Here is a 19,034-nt window from a genome sequence, read left to right as displayed (position 1 = left end):
GCAACCCCTGGGGCGGATGACCGAGGGGCTCTTCTCCAAACCGAGGGCACCACGAGCACTTTGAGGGTAAGCATTTTTTATTAACAGACGCCCCATATTATTAATAGCACTGGGATGAGAAAGAAAATGGCTGATAGAAGGACCAGGTGACGCCCGACAGCACCAGCAGGCACGTGCCATCACCTACATGTTTTGGCTTTGACAGACTGGTCATGTGCCCAAGGAAATCTACTTTTAATGGGACTGGGACGGCCTGGCACCCTGAGCCCGTTTCTTCCATTTTTTTAAGTGGGCATTTACTTAGCTGGAAAGAGACACTCCTTGCCCGCAAAAAGTGTCCTCCACAGCACAGAAGGTCACAAATAGTGCGGGTGACAGTAGAGTTTGTTTCTATCCTGGATGCATAATGTGTTTACTGGAGGACAATACACAAGCTAGACAACGTGGCATGCGCACATTACGGGGGACACGTGAGTGCAGCCAGGTGCAAGAATGAGTTCCAAAGAATTGTGGCCACTTTCCAGCATGAGAAGGGGAGTCTAAAAGGAAGTTTTTAAAGCAGAAAGAGGAGGTGGCACGAAGTTATTTCCAGTAGTATGGACCTGGTAGTGCGATGTAGCAAGACTGTAGGCAGCACAGCAAGGTTTGGGGAATTTAACGGGACGGCACTAGATTGGTTGTATGTCAGAGTATCGATAACAAAATTATCAACTGATGTAAATATTGTGTTGTAAATATTATTTGCAAAAAACATTGCTCCTTTGAGGTTAGGTTTACCAGGATGTGGCCTAACGGCTACAGAGGTCAACCTCGTCTCTTTATACAGAAAAAATGAGTTATATTTAGAGGGGTCGGAGTGGGACACAGTGGGTGGATGGATGCATGATGGATGGATGTATGCATGATGCATGGATGTATGGGTGGATGCATGGATGGGTTGTTGGTTAGATGGGTTGGTGGATTGCATAAATTGTTGAGGGATTGGCTGTATATATGCATCTATCCATCCACCCATCCATCTATCCATACACCCATCCATACACCCATCCATGCATGCACCCATGCATGCATCCACCAACTCATCTATGCAAGCATTACAACAAGAGCCCGCAGCTCTCCTTCGTCTCTCCTTCGTCTCTCCTCGCCCCCCCTTCCCTGAGCCCGCAGCTCTCCTTCGTCTCTCCTCTCCCCCCTTCCCTGTGCCCTGCCCTGCTATTGTAAATGACAATGCCATTTATTTATGTTAAAAAACATAAATAAAAAAAATTTCAAGAGCAATGCCAATAGCTCTAACTTTAACAAAGGCAAAACCATTGCATTGTAAATGCTTGTTGTAAATGCTATGTGTGAGTAAGGGCGGAGTTGCAGATTGAAGGGGGCCCGTTAGGTGAGGCCAAGCATTTGTCTACATTGATCACACTTCAGTGGAAAGCTCACACACCTCTTTGTGCCTTTGTTGTGGGCGCTCTGCGCAGCCTGGAAGAAATGTCAAATGTAAATGTATTGAAATTTACCTTTCCTTGTCATTAAAGGTAACTGACTCCATCCTGGTGTCTTAAAATGTGGGCAATTTTAATAATCATGCCTTTTGTAAAACTTAATGGAAAAGATGCAAATGTATGTAAAACACTGGTTTATTATCTTCGTCCTTTAGGCATACAGACTCACATTCAATTCATTAAGACAACAGCAACTCCCTTTATTTAGGGAGCCCTAAATACATGATACAAATGCTCCATATGATGCAGAATGCCGCTGCCAGAATCATTCACAAAATACCTAAGCATGAATCAGCCAGACCAGCTCTTTGCATCACGCATCGGCCTTGCACGGCAAAAGCCTACTCATCATCTGGAACCTACCCACCTCATATGTTCAAGGGAGGTCTTTTAGATCAGTTAATCAGGGACTCCTGGTGGTGCCTAAGTTCAAAAGAGCCTGAAGCAGAGGCTGCTCCCCTGCATACCTTGTTCCCATGCTTTGGAACGCCCTTCCAGCCTCCTTCAGAAGTCAGCATTCAGAAGTCTGCTTCAGAAAAAAAACTGGTTCATAACAGTAGCTTAGCGGGGTTCTTTTGCAACTAGCACTGGGAGGCCTGGTCGGGTAGCCATGCCCCATATAAAAAAAAGTGAATTGAATTATCCTTGCCCTTTACGCATACAGACTTACATATTAAAGCATTTTTGAATAACTAATAATGTTTTTACCCTGGCACAATCAATTTTAGTTTTTGGTGGTCACAATGTAAAGATTCATCTACTTATTCTTTCCCAGGAGCGCAAAAGAATTTTGCACAGCTCAAGGCTTTTGCCCAGCTTTTGTTTTGTTCTCATAAGACGCTACTGTCTAACAAGAAAGTAATTTGCAAGAAAAGGAAAAAGTAAGCTAGGGTTTCAAGAGCTAATTTACAGCATGTAGATTGGACGTTCCCGTCACACCTGTGTTGGAGGTGTCCTTGCCACCAAAGTAACTGAAAAGTCAACCGCAGTCAAATATTGCAACCATTTCAGCTACTTTTATTTTAACACCAAGGTCTCGGTCCTGGGAGTAATAAGTCTACAATAGGAACTCCACCCTTTCCGTGTACCGTGGTAAATTTCCAGCCTTATATCTGTGTACCTACAACAAACCCACATTTCAAGTATTCCTGACATGCTGAGATATATTTCTGGTAAATCACAAATATCTAAAAGCCTTTTTCATGAAAGACTGCCACCCACTACATGGTGGCCTTTTATCGCATTGATGCAGACAACTGACCTTTGATTGAATGGTCGGTCCATCACCACATTTAGAGACACAAACAACGATGGATGATGAACCCATGGATTGAGCTTGAGGATGATGCAACATCAGTTAGTCTACTTTCCACAATCCCAATAATAGGATGGTGGAGAACTAGGGATGGGGACAGGACGACTGCTTTTTGACAAACTTCTTATTACCTTTCTCACCTAAATCAGGACTTTAGTGCATCCTAACCAGCTCCTGCAATATGTATATACATCTGTTCACTGACAGATTGACCAAATGCCTTCAAAATTACTATTGGCTTTCCCTTCAGTTAGACTGTTTTGTCCTGCAAAATAAGCTGGTGCATACAAAAAACAAGTAAATCTATCCATTTAAATATAAAGAGACAGAAAAATGCAAAGAATTTTGACTAAGAAAACAAAAGCAGTCGTGCAAAAACACCAACCAGCTACTTTGGTTTTAGATTTAAGGTTGAATAATACAGGTTTGTTATATGGGTTGAATAGGATCTATGGAAGTAACACATTTTTCAGAAATTAAGAGCCTGCATGAGGCTTTTTAGCAGGGCTGTGATGGAAGGCCAGGGGAGGGACAAATGAATGAGTGTGGCATGCAGTTGAGTTCCTAATGCAACATCATTTCTGTATCTTAGTTCCATCAAGACAGAAGAGCTTGAAGACAATCTTGAAAAGGGAACATCACTTTGGTATGGCTGAGGCAGGATATGCAGCACGTAGACCTATGAAGCAGATTTCCTTATCTATGCCGTCACAGACAGATTGGCCTCTCAATCACGAAAAACTGGTGGGTGATGCATGAAGAGGGTTCCATTGCCTTTAATTGGCTTATTAAGTGCCGGACATAGTGAGCTGTTGTGAATAAGAAAACTCACCATGTACTAGTACATGGCACTTCTGAAGACAGTACGATAATTAGTGTTAAAGTTTGCGAACATTAATTCAGAGGTAAAGGGCAGTCTTTCCTGATTGACTCTTTGGTGAGTGCCAAAAGTGCGCAGGACAATTCCAAGGGTTCGGTTAAGAAAGTTGCTCTGCCCCCACCTGTACCTAACAAGTTTCTCTTACAGTCAAGATTTTTCATAAATGCTTGGAGGATTCCGCCAAATACAGTGCTTGTCAGTTTGAAACGTTCTCTGTGGTTCTGCAGTTGACAACTGAGTGCAACTTGCAGCACATCTGATCTCTCTCTTTATGATTTAGTTGCCAATTATAAATTCTTGCAGGGCTACATGGACTAAGATGGAAGATCAGCGAACACAAATTCATTCCAGGACAGTGCTCCTCTCTGACCTCTGAAGGCCAATGTAACATTCATATAATAAAACCCATTGTGTTAGAGGTATAGCTCTGTTGCAATGATATGTCTAGATGTTAGAAGCTATCTCCGAATAGGCAATACAAGCACTAGAATATCTTGTTCTGTGTTCCTAGCCTTGAACGAAGAACACAGATTACATGATGAGAAAAGGTTTCTAAAAATGAGCAGCATGTACAGTGTCTTCTCAGAATAATATTGTGCAAGCAAACTTGCACTGCGGTAAGGCTGGTGACTGATGTGCCCAAACACCATTCAGTCTCATCCTCCCTTCGGTCTCTGCATTGGCTTCCAATCGATCGTAGGGTGATGTTTAAAGCTCTCTGCCTTACTCATAATGCCTACTATGGCCGGGGCTCAGACTGCATTAAAGCATTTTTTCATCATTTTGTCCCTACAAGGAACCTTAGGTCTGCAAGCAAGCATCTGCTTACAGTGCCCAGATTCAAGCGGCTGAGAGGGGGCGGGAGATCAAAGTGATATACCAAGCTTCAGCATGTGACCACATGGTCAAACACATTCCCCATAAGGGAATGTACTAGTCTACTTGTTAGAACTTGGGGTCTCTAGTTGGTAGGGGTAGATACAACTGTCAAAATAGGGACCCTTGCTTCTAGTCAGGGTAAGGAGGGAACACTCTTAGATAACCCCTGCTCACCCCCATGGTAGCTTGGCATGAGCAGTCCTGCTTATCAAAGGAAATGTGTAAAGTATTTGTACCAACACTCAGAGTAACACAGTGAAAACATCACAAACTGTCTCCTCAACTGTTTAGAAAAATAAAGGTATTTAATCTAAACTACACAAGACCAAAATGACAAAAATCCAACATACACAGTTCAAGAATATGGTTTCAAATGAGTTCTTAAGGTTGCGTTAAAATAACCCACAGTTGTGTCACGTTTTAGCCAACAGTACCTTTAGATATGGCAAAAGTTCCAAGTGAAAAGCTGCAGAGATGAAAAGCAAGCGATACGTCAATCCTGAGACCCTTGGGAGGCGATGCGACAACCCCGCTCTATGCAGTGGGCGTGTTGCGATGACTTCGGTCTGTATGGGGAGGGATGCGTGCATGGATTCCGGTGCACAGATTTTCGTGGAGGCGGCTCGCAAAAGGTACGATGTGACGATCTTTGGGGCGGCGATGATCTCTGGTGTGGCGACAATGCACGGCTAAGCGTCAATCTTCTACTCTCGCGGCCCGTCGATGAGATGGCTCTGCGATGAATCTCGCATCCACATGATGCGGTCCGCAAGCAAGCGGTACGACGATCTCACCCAGTGACGACAGGCTCTGCGACGATACTCACAGCGATGGTAATCTTCCTGCACCGAACTGGTGCGTCCCACAAATGAAGGATGCAACGACACTTGCAGCGGCAACAGCGCTGCGACGATCTCGGCCTAGGTAGCAGCGGGAATTTCCTTGCACTGATGGGGATGCGCTCCGCAAGCGAGCGAGACGATAAAACTTGCAGAAAGTATTTAAAATCTTGGTTTCCAGCTTCCTAACACAGTTACAACTTCCAGAGGCACTACAACTGGCCCAAGCACTCTAGGAAGGACAGAACTCTCTCAGCAGAGTTCAGGGAAGCTGGAGGTGAAGTCCTTTTGTTCCTGGGACTTCTTAATAGGGAGCCAGCTCTTCTCAGGCCCTTTGAGATTCCTTCAAGCAAGGGGACAAAGCACAAAGCAAAGTCCTTCCCCTTCTCCTTGGCAGCAAAGCAACAGCAGGTCAGTCCAACAGAGCAACAGCAGGACAGTCTTCCTTCTTCAGTTTCAGCTTTCTCCTTGGCAGAGGTTTCTTCTTGATTCCAGGATGATATAATTTTCTGTAGTCAGGGGTCCTATACTTATACCCCTAACAGTCTTTGTTTCCTTTGTGCAGGAGGGCTCTGATCCTGTCTGAACCAGGTCTGGATGTTCCCTGAGCACTTTGTTTTCCTGGCCTCTCCCTTCCTTTCAGAGAGAGGAGCATGGTCGTCAGCCGCCCAGCAGGAGGTGGAGCCAGCATTTTGGAAGGCAGGCACAGACCTATTCAGGCAGTAGGTGCTATCCAATCCCACCACTCAAGATGAAGATGCAGTCATTCAGCCTAGGGCTGACTCAGCCAACCTCCTGGGGCTCCCCAGCCCCTGTCACTCTCAAACCAGAGAGTCAAATCACAAACAAGCCAAGGCACACAGAAAGGTTAGACAAGAGAACAGCAACTTTCTAAAAGTGCTGTTCTCAAACACAGGATTTAAAAACCACCTTTCCTAAAAGATGTGTTATTAAATTATTCTGAGTTCAGGGATACCAGACATTTATGTCCTATCTTGCTCCTATGCGAAGATATGCTGGAAGCCACTGTAGCCAGCATTCCCCTTGATAGCCTATGGGCAAGGTAGCCTTACAATAGTGAAAAACTAAACTGGCTGCCATTCACTACCAGAGCATGTCACCTGCACTAGTACATGCTCTACCTTTCACATACGCTGCACCCTGCCCAAGAGGGTAACTTGGGCCTTGCATAGGGGTGACTAATGTGCACAGAAAGGGAAGGGTTAGGCCGGGTCAGTGGGGACACTGACCAGGAGGACATGGCAGTTCACAGCCTGCACACAGGCACTGCGGTGGCAGGCCTGAGACACCATTTTAGGGCTACTCCTGTGGGTGGCACAATCAGTGCTGCAGGCCCACTAGTAGCATTTGTATCACCAGCCCTAGCATACTCAGTGCACTTTACTAGGGACCTCTTGGTGATACAAATATGCCAATCATGGATAACCAATTTACAATAATAATTTATACAAGGAGCACTTGCACTTTGACACTGATCAGCGGTGGCAAAGTGCCCAAAGCATCTATACCAGCAAAAAGGAAATCCAGCACAGCGTCAAAAATACCGGAGGCAGAGGCAAAAAAGATAGGGGAAACCACACCAAGGATGCCAGGTCTAACACTATTTATCTAACAGACTTTCATCCCAAGTTGACATTACAGATGTAGAAGTAAAACTAATACGGATTGTTACTGAAACTGATGATATAGTATTCTGTAAAACTTTTTATTATTTTTCCGTTTCCATAGATTTCCATACATCAATAAACATTAATCATCTCCATTAGTAGTTAATTAGTACATTACATGTTCCACTGCATACGCAAAAATGACATAGTATTCTGGCTTTATTAATATAAATATTATTTCTGGTGTCAACAATGAGGTTCTGGAAAAAGAAACATTTTATGGTTTAACAAATCTCCTACTCTTAAAATAGAGCTGCACTTTCTCCTTCCAACTAATACAGGCCTCTTCTATTCCTTTTGCAGCAAAATCCCTATTACAAAATGGTTCAAAATATACATTCTGCTGGCATAGAAAAAACATTATTAAAGCATTTGCTGGTATGACGCAAGACTCTGTTGACTCATTCAGTGGTTTTGAGATATCTTGTTGAACCGCGCGAGCGTGAACTCTTGTGGATAGGTTACTTTATTTAAAGTGCTGTCCAAAGAGTGCTATTCACAAGAGCTTTGTGTATATTCAAAATCCATGCAGGTGTCCAACATTATTAGAGTATACAAGGGTGTGCAACTCAAAAGAACTAGACTTTTTATATATCTTTGTACAGGACAGCACTGTATGAGACAATATAACTTGCAAAGAGCAAGAGGAATGAACTTGCACTGAATCTAGTACTTGTAAAGAGCAGAAGCAAGAACTGGAATAGCGCTGCATACCTCCATGGGCCTGAATAAGAGTTTGGCAGATTGGGTGCTCCACCACTAACTGATGGTCCACCCCCTCTATTTAGAGTCTGGCAGACCATATTCTTTTTGTTTTAAGTTTTGCCTCTGCTGGCCCCATAGGTAGAAACCCTACATTATTGGCCCAATTTAGACCTGAGGGTATGAAGTATTTCTTTTGTTCATGACTGCCAGGAAAAGCTTGGCGGTCCCAAACAGAAACAGATAGAGAAAAGAATGATCCTCACATCCTGGGGGAACACTCTCAGGGTCATTTATTTTTTGTTTTTCAAACATAAGCACTGGAAATAGTTTTTGGGGAAACCCAAAAAATATATAAGCGGCTGCCTGAAACATGTTGGTAGCGCACAAACCATTTACTGCTTTCAGAGATCCCTGCAGGGCCAGTGGAGAGCTAGATATTGGTAGAAAGTATTCGAGCCACAGTGCGGGTGAGCATTACTTTGACCACACTGACGGAAAAGTGGGTCATCCGCCATACTCTACATGAAGAATGATGTCCATTGTAAGGAGCAGTGGACTGAACAAGGACCACATACCACTATAATCCTTGTACAGAGCAGTGGAATGAAGTAGCACTGCATGGGACTACATCCTCTATAGGGAGCATGTATGGGAAGCAGCACTACATTGAACTCTAGCCCTTTTGTGGAGCACCGATGTGAACAGCCCCACAAAACTCTTGTAGGGAGCAGTCAAGTGAGCCAGCACTGCATGGGGATCTGTACATTTGTAGGCTGCAGTAGATTGAACCAGCACTGAATAGGTCTATGGCCTTTTGGAAGGAGTAGTGGAATGAATCAGTCCTGCATTGGACTACAGCTCATGCAATGCCAAAAGCATGTAAGACTCCTGAACTAACTATGGTCCTATTTACAGTAGGATTCTCACTGAATTGAAGTATTAATGATTTAATGATTTAAAACCACCAATGTGCTATTGTCCTGCATTAAAGGTTACTTGTCCAGTTATTGTACAATTCAGGATCAGAGGCTAATCTTCTAAACAGTGTACTGTACACAGTGTTCTGTATACAGTCTGAAAGCATCAAATCATGCCTTATCTACATGCACCACTAGCATGCGTAGCAAAGTAACACATTAAAATGGCGGTTTCTTAGCAAAATAACCACTGGAGGCTGAGGCTTGTTCTGTTGGTCAGTCGCTAGGTGTAGGTAACAGAGTGCGCCCCCAAAACACAAAATAAAGGTTTTATACCTTACTACAAAAAGCACAAGAGCTGTGAGTTTGCCACTGGAAGTCCCAGATAAAATGTAAGACTGGCCTATGAAGAACACTGGAAAGAGGCTGATGGTGGTCTTAGGTTTTGCTGCCATCTCTACTTTTGGGCTACACGGGAAGCAGAACCACTTCTGGATGTGTTTTAAAGCATCAGGTCTCTTTTTAGAGCTATGGGAATAAGTGAAGATGCAGGAAATTATTGTCAGTTGACCTCACACCTTAGCAGTCATCACAGTGGGGCTACAAATCCCATTAACGAGCAAATTCTCCTTTCAATGGTGAAAGCAAGTAGCACATATGTGCAGTAACTCACATTGGTATCGGGAATACCATTTGAAATTGGCATGTTATTCCACATTTTGTTATGTCAAACTCTGAAATAGGTGCATATTGGCCACCTGCTAACTAGCATGGGCATGCTACTGAAAAATACAGGCACATAAGTATCACTACCATTTTGTGGGTTCCTAGTGATCAGGCCCTTTATGTCCATAAACTCTGCAAAGGGTTAAAGGAAGTACATAGGAAAACTTACAAGACTTGACTTCAGGAATGTCAAAACTGCATTGTTTGGCTAATCCACAAATTTAGTCTCGTCATGGTGCCTATGTGCCACAGCAGGTAAAGTAAATGCTGCACAATTGCCTTTGACCCAGTCTTTAAACCATCAACAGCAGAAGGGAGCACTGCTTTCACAGAATGTAGTTCTTTTGGAATGGATGAATATTATGTCAATGAATACCGTGATATGTGCAGGACCTACAACAGCAATACCAGTAAATGCAATGTCAAAGTATGCCATTACCTGTGCCTGCACAACAGTGTTGATACCGAAGTAACAATGTCAGTGTATGCCATAATCCAGTCACGCATAACAATGTTGTTACCAGTAGAAACAATTCTGATATATGGCATGATCTAGGAATGCATAACTGTGTCAATATCAGTAAAGACAATGTCGATGTACACTGTGATAACTATATGCACAATGTTGCGAATGTAGGTAAGAATTATATAAATTAATCCCATATTATTTTCGGGAGTTCTGAGAAACTCGTATAATTGCTGTTGGATTCTCCCACGGTGACCTCTCCATTAACCTAGACTCAGAGATATGTGGTCAGACAGGTCGTCCTACTACCCCCAACCCAAGCCTATCGAGTAACAGGTCACAGGTGGAATCACATTTAGCCCATGAACAAACACGCACCCAGAGAAAACCCTGATAGATCCCACAGATAGATAGCTGCACCACAAACCGGTCTAAGGAAATTGACCCCAATAAAATTGGTTAAAGGTGCACGTTACCCAAAATACCATGAAGCTAGATTCCACATGTAGGAAGGAACACTCAGCCAATCAGAACACAACATGCACATCATGTGCTCCCCCACACCGGATATCTGGATACATACACACTGGCCGACACTAGCTCTCCCCGAGGTCGAGAGACATCGTTTTCCTTATCAGATGCCCAAACTTGTTCATTTATAATTGAGATGCTTTTTCAAGAATGCAGAATTGGTTTATTGTCCCTCTTGATATGTATATATTGTCAGCTGAGACTTTTTCAGAGTGAAACTTTATTCAGACACACTCTGTCAAGACTCTTCCAGCCACTTCATTTAATTAAACCAATGTATTCCTGTTTTTCCAAATGCCTTGTCTTTTCATTTATTTAAGGTAAAATCATATCGGAGCAACAGTTCAATAGCTCAATCTATTCTATCTGCTGAAAACTTAGAGTGAAACCCATAAATTGAAAACACAAACTTGGAGAACAGGAAGACATTAAAAAAAACAAATGAAGAACAGGAGAGAATGAATGTTTGAGGGTGCATATCCATGGAGAAGTCACCTCTACACGTACACATTAAGGGGAGAATGAAATGCTTTGGCTGCACATCCAGAAGTGTGTCAAAAAAAGAAGAGTGGATGGTACAGCAGCATACTGCTAATGAAGACATGGCATGCCATCATCATTTATTTTTAGGATGGCGTATCATTTTAGCATCAATATTTAATTTTTAATATAAGTATGAGCAAATCTAAATTGAATGTTATGCCTGCTGACAAAATTGGTGGAATAGACAGTGATAGATTTCATTATTGTGTACATGAGTAATGTTCAACAACGGGAAGTTAAGAATTGCCTGAATTGTTCCACAACTTTAGAATTTAGGTTCAACAAATGATTCTAAGCATCCTTAATCCTTCAGAGGCAAAGGAGACTGTGGAAACGTTATTATGTAGCACCCAACATGTCCGAACTTGCCTCCAACCAGCACTTCCACAAGCTGTGATGATCAAGAAATATCACTAATTTCAATAAAGCCAAGCCATTTTTGTAGTCTTCTGGTGTTATCTTAGCGGGGGCATCGCCCCATTGCTTTTAAGCAGAAGAGTAACCTAAAATGATAATAAATGTAAGTAATTATCATTTTATTCTTCCTGACATGTTCTGCTCCTTTGCGGCGTGCGGGTGGGCAGGGCTGCTCTGCTCTCCGAGCAGTGCAGGGGAGAAGTGGTTTGCCCACTCCAAAGTGTGCAATGACTGTTTGGATAGCCCTCTTGGGCTGCCCAAACCAGTCATGTGCACTTCCCTGTTCTCCATACCGGCTGCATTACAGCCTGCAAGGAGAATATTCCCACCCTTCCAGCCTCTGGCTGAGCCCCGTGTCACAGCGCTCAGACCAATCAGAACGCTGCTATTGCAGCAGTGTGATTGGCTTAGGGGAGGGAGCCTGGCTACCTGCTTCCTGTTGGAGGTAGGAGGCAGGAGAGCAGGAGCAGAGAAGACCCAGGACCCGTCAAGGTAAGTATAGCTATTTTTTTTTATTATTATTTTGCCCCCGACATCACCCATGACCCCTCTGTAGCCCCCCTCCGTGAACCCTGTGCCCACCCCCCCCACTTGCGATCCATGCTGGCCGCCGCTGTATCTTAACACATCAAAACAGGGGCATGTGGACGATCATTGGGTGCTGTTCAAAATCATAATTTGCATTTATGTAGTTACGTGAAATGTGGGGAAAATTGTGCAAACGTTCACATAATTATAAAATAGCAAAACAAAACTGACATTTGGTGCTATTTCTTAGAGCGAATTGCATTCTGGCATTTAGGGGGAGATTTTGATGGCGGACGGACCTGAGTCCGTCCGCCACCATAGAGTAGGAGGGACCGTCCGCAGGGGCAGCGGCGGTCCCTCCGTGCAAATTAGGATGTGACCGCCACCCTGGCGGTCACATCCTGTATTTTTATCATTGCGGCGGGTGCTGCTTGAAGCAGCACCCTCCGCAATGATAAAAATGTGAGTTGTGCATTTGCATGCACAAAGCGGCAGGCACCTCGCGGTGCCTGCCGCTTTGTGCAGGCAAATGCAGGGGGGTACCATAGGTACCCCCCATGTGCACCCCCAACCCCCCCTTCACCCCTGGGGGCCCGCAACGGGCCCCCAAACACAAATCCGTATGCCTTTACACGGCGGAAATGCCGCCGTGTAAAGGCATCTTTCCGCAGACATCCTAATATGGCTGGCGGTGTCTGATAGACACCGCCAGCCATGTTAAAGCTTTTCCTCCGCGGTCGGAAGGCGACCGCGGCGGAAAAGCTGCGGACTGAAAAACGATCCCCCAGCCATCCTAATCTGGCGGGGGGTCTTTTTCAGTCCGCAGCGGTTTTCCTGCATCCTCCGGGCCGGCGGTGGCTTCCGCCAGCCCGGAGGATGCGGGAAAACCGCAATCGTAATCAGGCCCATATTTTGGATGGCACAACCAATTTGTCACAAAAGAAACATTGGAAAAAACATAAGTACTGCAAACTTCAGACACTCGCATTCTGGTTGTTCTCATTATTCCTGTGCTCTTGCGGTAAACAGCATGTAATTACATAATGTGCATAATAGAGTAACCTCTGGAATTTTGGATAACAAAAGTAAAATGGAATTACTAAAATTATGAGAGATTATGCCGATGTTTGGAATTTCACCCAGGCCCCATCAAAATCAGATACGCAACCAACGGATACCACTTGGTGAGTGCAGTTACCTCACTCACATCAAATGCACCAAAAAGTGCCAAAAACAAAATAAGCCCTAACATTGTGCCCTAAAAAAAGGATGTGCAAATGCAAAGTGGTAATTCCAAGCAATACTGAAGATTAGGATATATGAAGAGAACCTATGACCTTGAGTGGACTGAGATATGAGTTCACATGACTACAAAGAGTCTTAGTGAATAGAAGAGAATTCCTCAATCCGTGTCTCTGGCTACATTTGCAATGAAGGGAGTAACAAACAGGGTTCTACTCACCCAACCTGCACACGTTTCACAAATTAGGGAACTCAGACAAATCAAAATGAGTAAGTGTTGGAAATTGGGTTACTGGTTGAGGGGGCATGAAATTCTACTGAAGCAGCAACCACAATTCTTGTAGAGTGAAACATAACCAAACCCCAAATTAACCTGAGCTCAACCCTCCTGTGGCTTTGCTGAGAGCAGTCAGCCTTAACTTAGAGACAATGAGTAAAGTGTGTGTGCAGCACTTCAAACAGTAATAATGTGAAAACATAACACAAGGAAAAAATATTCAGAAAGATAGAGTAACTTAAATACGTTATTTTCCACAAAAAAGTCAAAACTTCATTCCGCAGAGTTGGAGATATGCAATTTTAAAGATATAAGTGAAAATAGTGCCAGACCAGGACATAGTCACAAGTGAAGTCCAACTGCGATGGAGCGTAGGCCGGCTACGAGGACATAGTTGGGCCCACTAAACAAAAGTACCTTAAATCATGGTTAGCGAAGAGTTGTGAGATCTCACGTCAAGGATGCGTCGTGCAGCTAGGGTTCCCTAGAAGCTGCAGCGCTGCGATGTGGAACCCTGCATCGTCATCGAGGATGCCGTAGATAAGGTGCTTGCAATGCAGAATCCCGTGTTTAGGATGCATTGCGCAGTGGTTGTTCCTAGGAACTTGTAGGGCTGTGATGTGAAGTTCTGCGTTGTTTTCAAGGATGTTGTCAAAAAAGGGCTAGCAATGCGAAGTCCTGGTTAGAGGATGTACCACGTAGCAGACTTTCTGAGGAAGATGCGGGCTGCAATGCAACGTCTTGCATTGGAGATGCGTCACACAGCTGCAGTTCCGAAGTGCCTGCAATGAGATGAGTTGCATCTGCTCTGCTCACACAACCACAGCTGGGTTCGCAGAGCACTTTCAGGTCCAATTCCAGGGATTCAGGACAGGGGAAGCACCATTTTGGGGAGTAATACTCACAATAGGCAAAGCTCAGGTGCTGTGTTCAAGTTATTTAGGGCCTTTTCTGTCCCTGAGGCTCTGATCAGGAGGCTGGCCAACTAGCCCTTGAAGTCACTCTGGTAGTAGTGGGTTTAAAGTGAAGGTCCTGTCCTTCTCACTTGAGGAGCAGGGAAGCAGGGTAGCAGTCACCCTTGCAGAGCAGCATTGTCCAAGGTCATCCACTGGTACAAAGGTGTAATGAAGAGTTGGGTCTGAGGGTCCAATATTTATACCTGGTGCCACCTTTGAAGTAGGAGAAGATTCTGGAGGTTTCCACTCCCAGAGGTATTTGGAATTTCCTGCCCCCCTACCCTGGACCCAGCTTGCCTGGCATCACAAATGACCAGTGTCAAAATCTTTGTGAGAATGCTCAAGCAGAGCCTTAGTGATGAGCAAGTATGGTACATGACAGCTCCACCCATCATCAAGTTTGAGATGGCCCAACCTGCCAACACCTATTCCCCTTTGTCTCACTGTCTGGGTGTAATATACCAAGACCAACTGCCAGCTACACCTAGTCATGTGCCCCAGGAAACAGGTAGCTGGCACCAAATAGTTGGGACAAGAAAATGGCAACTTTCTAAAAGTGGCATTTCCAGAATTGTGACTTAAAAACAAGTTTACCATTAAAGATAGTTTAAAATTTCAATTCTATTGACACCAAACTCAATATTCCCATCTGCTCCCAATTGAAAGTGATCATGTATTAAATGTAATAAGGTAACCCAATGTTATCTATGGGAGAGGTAGGCCTTGCTGTAGTAAAAGACACATTTAAGAGTTTTTTTACTACCAGGACATGTAAAAATGAAAAGTACTTGTCCAACTTTTTAAGTACACAGCTCCCTGCCCTATTAGCTCTTTAGGGCCTACCCTATGGGGGACTTATATGTAATGGCTTGACAAAAGGTTTACTTAGATGGGTTGAAATGGCAGTTTAAAACTGCACACACAGGCTGCAATGGCAGGCCTGAGACATGTTTAAAGGGCTACTCAGGTGGGAGGCATAGTCGGTTCTTCAGACCCACTAGTAGCATTTAATTTACAGGCCCTGGGTACATGTAGTACCACTTTACTAGGGAGTTACAAGCAAATTAAATGTGCCAATTGGGTTTAAGCCTATGTTACATGTTTTAGGGAGAGAGCTCAAGTACTTTAGTACTGATTAGCAGTGGTCAAGTGTGCAGGGTCCTAAGGCCAACCAAAATGGATCAACAAAAAATGGAGGGGTAAAGCAAAAGGTATGGGTGAAGACTTGCACATCTAACAGCAAAGATATAAAACTTGCAGGCACCATGCTTATTCGCATGCTTTTAACTAACAAGAGATGCTGAGTCAACTCAAAATCAGGCTTTTTTTGTTTTCTCTTTGCCTTTTTGCCACCCAATACTCAAGGAAACCACCATGGGCTTTTCCACCTCATTTGCTGGATTTGAAAGAGGGGGGCATACACAGCAATGTTTAGAGCTGAGACTCCCCTCCGGGCATGGCCCACTGTACGAAAGGGGTCAGGGAGTCTTCCTCCAGCGCATATCGAGCCTTACCCTGAATCTCAGCGGAGCCTAAGAAGGTTTTAATCAGCCGAGGTAGGCGAAGGCTTAATCATCGGATTTATAATAAATCAAAAGCAAAAGACCCCTTTACCCTCACCCAAATCACGCCAAAAAAGGAGTCCAAAATTTATATCTCTTCTTCGTCTGATCCGAAATATCCAGTTTCGCAATAAATCTCATAGCTCTTAACCAATCCAATTCTGTTGGGGAGACCGGTGAAACCCACAATTTACAAATTTCTCTTCATGCCAAGAGCATAGCATAAAAAACAAGTTTTGCATTATCGTCTGGGCCCTTACCTTGCAGGTCAAGTCTCCCAGATATAACTAGCTCTAGGCTTACCTTGATCTGCAGGCCTCAGGCCCTCGACAAACAGCTACTCACAGCCTCCCAAAACTCTTTGATCTTCAGACATAGGAGAAACATATGCAGGTCATCTTCATTGGGGATTTTGCACTTGGGGCACACCACCACACCGCCTAAGCCAAATTTGGAGAGTCTTTGAGGAGACCAGTACACCCTATGGATCGTAAAGAAATGATTCCACCTTAAATTTGCAGGCTTTACTATTTTATAGAGCATAGACATTGTTACTTGCCATTGGTCTTCTGTAACAATCTCCGGCAAGGAATCTCCCCACAGGCTCTCAGGTAACTTGAAAGGGCCGTCCTCCATCTCTAACATCAGCCAGTACCACAACAAAACTTCTTTTTTAAATGCATAGTTTGAAAACAACTTCTCCTCCAGCTCGTTGCAAGTTCCAATTTGATCCCCCACTACCACCGACCAGCTCTGGATCTGCAAATACTTAAATCTAGAAAAGCTATGGCCCCACTCTTGTTCACAGGAACTCCAAGAGACCAACTCCCCATCCGGGAATAGCTCCTTCCATCTCTGAGGACCCATCTCCTTTAAAGGTCGGGCCGACGCATCCTTCGACCAGAGGGGAGAGCCTGGCGCATCCTAAATCGATGCCATCTGGCTGAAGTATGGAAACTTTAATGCCCTCCTAATTCTAAACCAAGTTTCTTCTAAGTCCCTTAAAACCTTTAACCTAACCTTTTTAAAGAATTTTCGGATCAGCGAATTTATATAAAAAAACGTTTTCAATAAAGTTTTGCCTCCTAAGCATTGCAGAAAACATTTTCCCTATCACCGTGTTGTTCGGGATGTCCAACAGCATTCTGCTGTTTTTCAACAAAAAGGCCCATGAATAAAAGTGCAAATCTGGGGCCGCCAAACCTCCCTTAACCAGTCTTCTTCTAAGCTTCTTCCAAGACAGACGTGGACTTTTCGATGCCCACAGGAAGGAACTGATCACACTCTGTAGTTTGGCAAACCATTCCTTATTAATTTACAGGGGAACTGTTTCGGACAAAAACGTTACCTTCGGCAGAACCATAATTTTTAACAAGTTCATCCGACCAAACAAAGTAAGTGGTAGATGTGTCCAGCCTCGAAAACTAGCACTTATCTCCTTTTTAAGCTTAGTGAAGTTGACTTTAGTAAGTTCCCCAATATTCTGAGTAATTCTAACTCCAAGATATCTCATCTCGTTTTTACATACAGTACCCTCCGTGTTTATATTCCATGCCATAACTTCTGTTTTCTACTTATTTATATCATATCCTGAAACAGCCCCAAACCCTTTGGTTAAATCTAAAAGACATCCCATTGACTGGTGTAGATTAGGAGTATAAATAATGATGCCGTCTGCATATAGACCAATCTTTTTAGACCAACCTTCAAATTCAAAGGGGACGATATTTTCAACAGATCTTATCTTACATGCTAGGGGATCTATGTATAAGTCAAACAAAAGTGGTGACAGAGGGCCCCCTTGTCTAGTACCTCGCATGATTGGCACTGGCGGAGTAAGTATCCCGTTCACTAACACCTTTGACGAGGGGGTCTGATATATGGCTGAAAGAGATTTACTGAAATTCTGCCCCAAATTAGGATGTTTTACTAAGGCGTGCAAGTAAACCCAATTCACACGATCAAACACCTTGGTGGCATCTAGGGCGATAACCGCCAAGGGAAGATCGTGGGCTGAGGCCATATCTATAGTGCCAATAAGTGAGAAAGTTCGCTCTTTCAAGTATCTACCATTTATAAAAACCTTTTTGGTCCTCGTGAACTAACTCCATTCAATCTATCGGCCATAATTATAGCAAAAAGTTTATAATCGGAGTTAAGTAATGAGATAGGCCGATATGAGTCCATACATTTTGGTGACTTCTCTGGCTTCGGTATTAATGTAATATTCGCCTCATTCCAAGAAGGGGGCAGAGACGCATTACCCAAGAATATCTGATTAAACAGCTGACATATAATCGGTGGTAATATCCAAACCAAAGATCTATAAACTTCAGTGGGAAGGCCATCTGGCCCAGCAGCTTCGCCTTTTTTTTCTCCCTTAATAACATCTTCAACCTCCAACTCGGTTATCTCCTGATTTAAAACGTCCTTAAACTCATCTGGTAAAGGCTCCAAAAGTTCCACCTAACTCTGCACCGCCTGCTCTTCAACCATCATATCCTCATTATAGACCTTCACAAAATACTAATGAAAGGCAGCAGCTATTCCTTTGTTATCTGTGATCATCAACCCCGTCTCCGCGCTCTTTACTTCTTTAATAAAATTCCGAACTTGGTCCTCCTTTGTCTTCCAGGCTAACAGTTTACTGCAGCCCTCAACATATTCGAAATGTGCCAGTTGACTAGAGTCCCACTTTTCCTTAACCCTCCATCTCAGGATTCCTAGCAGATCTATCTTTAACTCCGTTAACTCTTTAAGGACCATTTCATTTGAAATATTACTTCCACAATTCATCATATCTGCCTCCAATTGACGGATCTTCTTTTCCAAGTCTGCAACCCTTCCCGAATAGAGTCTCCTTTTTTTCGCCTCCAAAGATCCCAATCTCCCTAGTAAAAATGCCTTATATGCATCCCAGACAATCTCTATCCTGGCTGATCCCAGATTCTTCTCAAAAAATATTTCTGTATCCTCCTTCAAAAGCTCCAGGACTTCCTGATCAGAGAGCACCGTACTTTCTAAACTCCAAATCGAACCCGATATGCTGTCCCCTATAGCCAAC

Source organism: Lissotriton vulgaris, chromosome 11, assembly GCF_964263255.1.
Source record: "Lissotriton vulgaris chromosome 11, aLisVul1.2, whole genome shotgun sequence".
Classification (NCBI taxonomy): Eukaryota; Metazoa; Chordata; class Amphibia; order Caudata; family Salamandridae; genus Lissotriton; species Lissotriton vulgaris.
Note: the sequence above shows the minus strand (reverse complement) of the source record.